The sequence below is a fragment of the Pinus tabuliformis genome, chromosome Q (assembly GCF_031772625.1).
Source record: "Pinus tabuliformis cultivar Carrire ecotype Pingquan chromosome Q, CPIR1, whole genome shotgun sequence".
NCBI classification, from domain to species: domain Eukaryota; kingdom Viridiplantae; phylum Streptophyta; class Pinopsida; order Pinales; family Pinaceae; genus Pinus; species Pinus tabuliformis.
Window position 1 is genome coordinate 1,249,850,816 of NC_142296.1, and position 7,543 is coordinate 1,249,858,358.

Genomic DNA, 7,543 nt, shown 5'->3' on the forward strand with positions numbered 1-7,543 from the left:
GTTTTGCTTCCCAAGCCAATAAATTTTCTTTTCGCTATCATCCAATATTTAGTAGGGATGAATTTTGTATTTAGAATATTCATGTTTTCTCCAGAATCAATGAGAGCAGTCAAATTGAACATCTACCCCTGTATGAAAATATTTATTTTCTCATGATGTTGCTGGTACTCGATGGCGAGTATCCTCATCTCTTGAAAACCTAAAGCAGTATCTTTTCTTCCTTCATAAATATGTACATTTGGTTTGTAAAATTCTTTTGTATCATATTCCTCTATAGGATCTACTCCATCAATGGATTTTCATTTTTCTTACCTCACAATATGAGATTTAAGAATAGAAATTTTGGATTTGACATTGTGAATTTCATGACTCACCTCCCCCAAGGTAAGCGTCGAACCTTATCCTGTTGTTTATGCCTTTAGAATGATTTTGCATTCTTTTCATAAGAGGCATCAATGAAGAGTGGCTTCTTTGAAGAACTTCTACTGGAAGATTTCATTTGGTCCATGAAGGCTTCCGTAAGGTGATTCTTCATTTCTCCTTCTTCCATAGATTTTATTTGGGACAAGATTTTTATCTCATCTTCTGTCTGTGCCATAAGAATTTTTTCTTTGTGCTTTTGTGGTGGTATATATTCATCAGAAGATTCATTAGAAACTTCATATTCAAAAGAGAAAATACATTTACAATTTTCAGAATCTAAACAGTCACAAGCATTTGCATAAAAATTTAATTCTTCAACTTCTTCTTCTGAAGTATATACGAAACTAGAATTAGAACTATCAACAGATGAGTCAAACAACTGTTGCTTCTGAATTTGGGGATGTTCCTTGATCAGCACATTGGGATAATGATCAGTTTTATGATTTATAGACCCACATCTCATCCAAAGACACTGAGCCTCTGTTTTTGGAGTTTTTAATTTTTGATTTTGAGGCTGATATTTCTCACCTCGATTTCTTTTTGATTCTTCACCTACTGGACAGTTATTTCTAGTATGTCCTGTTAACACCCAGGTTGTTCCCTATGACTCCCAAGGGAATACGGCCGGGGTAACCACAAACCAATCTTTGGGTTACAGTTTCTAGCCAAACTGTAATCAGAGAGGGCTCTCTCTTTATGATTTTTCTATGTTTTGATAGTATTTTAGGCTAGCTATGATGTTCAAGTTTTGTTTTTGGAATGTGTTTGGTGATGATTCCAATCAATATATATAGGTGCTTACTAGCATGTCTTAGTGCATTGGGCATGGAGTCAGTGGTCCTTTAGTTTGCTTTGATGCGCTGTGTGATAATGAAGTGATGCTGCCGAGCCAGATTAATGTCTGAGAAACAATTTTTTGAAATGGTGATTGAATGTGGTGTATCTAGTTTATGCAAGGCAATTAAGAATCTTACAAATAAACTGCTAAAGAAAGACAATGAGAATATTATTCTGGAAGCAATGAAGAATTTCTAGACAACATTCATACTTATAGAATCAATAGAAACATGAGCAATTAAGAATTCATGTACATGGTTAATTCTGAAGACAAACATTTACAGCAGTAAAGATTGAGCGCAAGGTGTAGTAAAACAAATCCTGCACTATTCTTTTTCTCTACAACTAGTTTAGTGTAACATGGGTACGATTTAATAAACATAAGAAGACAAGAACAGGGATTGAGAAAAACTTGTTATTTCATCAGGCAGCACAGGAATTCTGCATCAGCACTAATAGCATCATCCAGACATCAAGTATTACAGGAAATCACTGAGCTGGTCCAGCCCTTTGTATTAGACAAACTGAGAGTATACAATAGATTTGCCTTAGAGTCAAAATCACCAACCCCTAATGCGTTGCCAAGGGGGGTATTTATACAAAATTTACATAAGAAAAATATCAGAGAATGAGTTAATGGCTCATTTAAGTTATGCCAATTCCTGGAGCATTGTAGCTGAGAGAGTTAATGCTGAAATAACTCTTTGGTGCCTTAGCTGTCAAAAATAGTCAGAAGCAGTTGGTTTGGCGGCTGTTGGAGTCGGCTGAGGATACGCTGTCAAAATTTGCGTATTGTCTTATCCCTTAGGCTAGCTGTCATTGTCCATGTGCTGAGTCACCTTTCAGCTGCCTTTAATGCTATCTTTGTCATGCTGTTTGTTTTGTAGTGACCTGGAGCTGGCAGTGGCCGAACAACTGAGGCTACCGTGGCAAAATCTGAAGCATTGCTTGCCACCAATCCTCCTTAGGCATTTGATGTCTCTGAATCTTTATTAAAGTCTCATCGGCCTCTGTATATCTATAAAAGTTAGGAGGAGTTTCAAAAAGATGATTTACCTCATTCTCAATAAAGAACAGGCCTTCAAGTTTGTCATATAAGCTCTGTCCTGTAGGAGGCCCTGTTTGCTCAGATGTGCTGCCAGATGCAGTGATCTGATTTTCAATGACAGTTTCCATTCTGTTGGCAAATTGATCTCGAGAGATCAATCTTCCTGCTCCGCTTAGGAGGCTGGGCAGGCCCTTTTCTTGCAGCACTGCCATCTTGAGTTTATATTCCTCCACATCACCCTGTATCTCATAGCACTTCCTCTCCACTGTTTGAACATAATTCCTGAGAGTTAGTACCTTCTTGGCAGTGAGGACAACCTCTGTTCTGTTCGCAATGCCTATGGCTGCTAGTTCCTCCTTTTCTTGCCTATTCAGGAAGTCTATCATTCTGTTGGCCTGTTCAGGTCTGTCTCCTAGTAATGTTTTGGCCTTATGGATTTCTACTTGTGCTTGGACCATTAAGTCCATCTGCTCATGTATTGTTTTGATTGATCTCCATTGTTGACTGATGGATTGGCCAATTTTGGCCCATAGAATCCTTTTTATGTCGACCATGGCAGTCTCTAGATTCAGCTCCTTCTCTAAGGCCTTTATCTTGTCTTTTAGGGCCTTTATTTCTCTGCCCTACTCTGCTACAGTTACTTTTGATTTGTCATACTTGGCATCCAGTTCTGCCAATCTTTCCTTGGCCTTCTTTATCTCATTTGCCTGGAGCTCCATTTCCTTGATGGCCTTAGTCAATTCTGGTTTAGCCGCATTATCAGGTCCAGTTGGTCATCAACCTACTTCTCCTTTTGTAGCTCTGCTGTTTGAGGATGCTCTGTGGGCAGCAGCTTCAATCTCTTCTTTAATGCATTTAGGTCATCTTCTTTCTTCTTCAGAAGGGCCTTTACACCCTTTGGATCACTAGGATCATGTCCTAGATCAATAATGATGTCCTCAAGTGACTTTATTCTATTGTCTTTAGCCAGGGAGGACATTCTCTCAAAATCCAACTGTGTGTTGGTATTTTGCAGGGACTCCTTTAGCTCATGGGCCATGGTTGCCCTCTCCACCAAGGTTGCATAAACCATCTCTCCAGCTTGCTTGTGGAGTTCAATTTGGTCCATGGGATGGATGTCTTTGGCCATGAATTCCACCCTTGTCTTCACAAAATCTGCAGCTGACTTAGGCTGCGGTATTGTAGGCTTAAAGTGGCTGAGGATGATTTTTTCCTCTTTAATGTCATACACAGACATTAGCCTTTCTTGCTGGGCTGGTGTTGCATCTATAAATTGCTTATAGACCTCTACCCTCAGCAGATCATTCTGAGCCTTTATTTGTTTGAAAGAAGCCTTAGTGCTCTTGGGCTTCTTGCTTTGCTCGGAGGAGGAAGACACCTCCAAACCAGGTTGCAATCCTTGCTCCTGCTGAAAGGAGCTTGTCCCTATGTGCTGGCTGCCCTCCCTATTTTTCCTTGAACTGTCAAGGAATTCTTCAGTGATGTCTTCTACCTCCGGGGAGTCAGCTCTTGGCCTCTTGGTCTGGGGTTGCTGGGAGGATCCACTAGCAGGAGTGGACTCTTCTCTGGCTCTTTTCATACCCCTCTCCTCATGTGTTGGGGTCTGTAAAATTGGAGCAGTCAATGGCTCAGTCTGTGGAGGTGGAGTTTGCACTGCTGGAGCTGTTGGTAGCTCCGTTTGTGGAGGGGCAGTCTTCTCTTGTTGTTGTTCTGTTTGCTGCCCTTGTTGGGGCTCTTGCTGCTGCTCATTTGAAGGGGTAGGCTTTTCTTTCACTGTTTCTTCTTCTGAACCCATTATTCCTTTGCCTTTGTCAGTACCTGGTGCTGCTGTAGAGGGTGCCTGTACGACTGGTGCAGTCCTTGAGGCCGAGGTCCCTTCTCCTGCTGAATAAGGCCGTTTGAAAGGTACCTGCTGCACAGAGTCTAGGTCAATAGTTTTTTCAAGCTCCTTTACATTCTTTAGCATTGTCTCTTCTTCAGTTAGCTTTTCAACTAGAGTACCCTGCTGCCATTCTTGCTGGTTGGCATATCTTTCAATGTGTGGGTATTGACAATGCCTATAACCTAGAAGCCTGTATTTGGTTCTTCTAGCAGTGATGAAGCCTTGAGGGTCATAAGGGACCCACCGAAAACTATATGACAGCTTGTATTTATCTTTGAGGATTAGGTCTGCATCTTCCCATCCTTCTTTCTTGTTCATAATGAAGGGGCCCAACTGGTGTTTGAACTTGAGGTGGGCCTTCTTTTTGGAGCTGTGGAAGTGGGTGAGGTCGGACTGAATCAACTGCCTGTAATACTCCAAGGCAAATAACCTCATAGGCACATATTTTGGGAGCCTGTATGGACAGAGCTCACAGCCATAGACTCTGATGACTGTATGATTCTCATATAGGTACCAATCACCTATTTTGTATTTTTTGGAAAGCTGCAGAGCTTTCTGTATCTCAGTTGATATTCTGGGAGGAGGGGACCTCATCAATAGGCAAGAGACTGGGTATACAAATTGGTCAATAAATTCACAATAGGAGTAAGGTGAATTTGAGACTTTGTGATAGACAGAGGTCCAGAAGATAACAGATCTTCTTTCCCCTCTATAATCCAGCTTTTTGATGTAGCATGGAAAAGCCTCAGACTGATAGTACATGAAAAGGTGATAGATATAGGCCGAGTACTTGAAGACACCCTGTCTGTCCACTCTGCTCAACTGATCATGAATCTTGTTAGCTATGAACTTAGCAAAGTTGTACTTGCGGGCAGGGGGCTGGCCTGAGCTATAAGCAGATAGCAATACCAGCATTGTTGCATCCACATGCTCACTGGTTCTGTACCCCAACACATAGGCAATCATGTCCAGCAAAAGCCTGCCTACATCAGTGAAAAAGACATCCAGGTAGGGAGGTGGCCCTGTGGGCAGGCACTCAGGTCTCATAAATGTCCTGGTGACCTTCTGAATTTCCTCACTGGTCATCTTGGCACCAGTGTCCAGCAGATAATTCATGGAAAAGGGGAACAGCAGCTCAGTCTGATCAAAGTGGAGCATCTTATTGATAGTCTCAGGATTGATGTGAAAGAGGATGCTCCCAGATGGAGACTTAATGGCTCTTTGCTGCACATCATAGTTTCCAGCACATAGGTGAATGATCTCAGGGAAAACATTTACAGAGGGGAGACAGTAGTATGGCAGGTTTGACTCCCATATCCCATATGTATCATGACCATTCAGGTAGTCTTCTCTTAACTGCCTGAAGGTCTGCAAGAAGTCCCTGTTACCCACAAAGTCTTCAATGAGATAGTCCTTGTCAGCAAAGGGCAAGGCCTCCAGGTCTTTATTTGGTGGATTTAATGGAGCTACACTGAGGGCTGAGGGTGCAGGGGCAGCCATTGTATAATCTGATTTTGAACAAGGTGAGTGCCAAGGTTTGCAAGGTTCCTCAGAGCTTAAGTGATAGCCTCACTGTAGACAATGTTTAAAATGTGTTTCACAGTGTAAAAGGCAGGCTGGTTTCTGCAGTTTTTGGTAAATTCACAGGGATTGTGAATTGCTAGGGGTAAATTGCAGAGGGTATGTGATTTACTTTGGTAAGAAGCTGCAGCTGGTCTACACCCGGCAAAAGGGAACAATGCCGGGCAAGTTCGAGGCCGAATTGGTAACCTTCGACCGTGAATTAACGTTTTAATAGTGAATTGTCGGGGCAAAGGATAATGCAGGTGGGTTTGAAGGTAAATTTGGTGAAAGACAGTGTGCAATTTGGCAATTGAATGTTTCTTATGGAGAATTCACATAGAAATTGGTATGTTCAGTGGGAAAACAGAGAAGCTGCGGTGAAATACCTGGCAAACGAGCTGGAAAGCCTGCGGGCCGAACTGTGAAGGTTGAATGTAGCTGGTTTGATGAGTTGGCACGGTCGCAAGTTTGAATTTGGAGGTCCGGAGGCGATTTGGCAGTGAACCAGCGGCAACGGCTATGTCTTTTTCGCTCGAAAATGACATAAAACGGCCTAAACCGTGACTTTTAACGACAAATTCGGAAAAAATAAGTAATTGGCGCCTTTCCGCCGATGACGTCAGCATGACGTCATGGCGGGCCCGGGTACGGAGGGTGACGTGGCTGCTGAGGTGTAGGCCAGCGTGGCCGGACACGGTGGCGGGCGGATGAGGTGGCAGGGCTACGTGGAGGGCCACGCAGCGCGGGGGCGGGAGAGGGTGCTACGTCATGATGACGCATGGATGACATAAGGGGGAGGTGGTAACGGGGAAGGTGGTAAGCGGTTTCCCCGCACCACCTTTGGGCAAAGGCGGTATCGGGGAGGGGGGCTCCGAACAACCCCGCCGCCTGCCACGCGTCCCATGTACGGGGCGGAAAACCACCGTTCCCCGGACGCTAAAGGTCGGCAGGTCCGGATCCTAAAATACCCGCCCACCGTTGGATCGGGGGTGGCAGATGATGGACGGCTGGCGGGCCTCCCGACGGATCGTGCATGTTGGGGGGGGTCCCGCCTCCATTAAAATATTCAATTTAATATTTTGGGCGGAGAACTTTAGGTTTAAGGGTTTTCTGTGGGTTTTTCGGGCTTTTCTGTAGGAAAAAGGGTTTTTTAGTGGGTTTTAGCAGAGGTAAGGGGGTTCTTTGTGGAATTTCTGAACAGAGGGGAGGTGAAGGCTTTGGGGGAGGTGAAGGCTTTGGGGGAGGTTATTACTCCATCCAGAGGCTAGAGCAATCCCATGACAGGGTTGGCCCTGGACCCTGGTGGACCAGTGTCTCCCTCAATCAAACTTATTTAGCTATAGTGCTAAAAGTGAGGATATTTATACAATGTTGGGGATTTATACACCATAGTGTTATAATAGTAGGGAAAGGGTAACATAGGGGATTTAGATAATAGAAGTTAGGGGTTAACATAGATGGAAAAGGTGAATGAGGAGTGAAATCACTAAGTTTATTGGAAAATCACTTAGCTTAGGGAGTAGATCAAAATGAAAAGAATTTTAGACAAGAAATGTGGCTTTTAAAGGAATAAGAACCAGCATAGAACCTCAAATTCTTTGATGAACACAACTGATGAGGGGATGTCAGTAATGAATGGGAAAGGGGAAAATGGAAAGTTAGACATGCTCCTTTGCTTTGCTGCAACATGATGGAGAAGAGGACCTTCTCAAACCATTGATTTTCCTTTGTGAATAGGTTAGCCCACATTCAATTGTAAGGAATGACTTTTCTTCAACCCCATCTGCCTA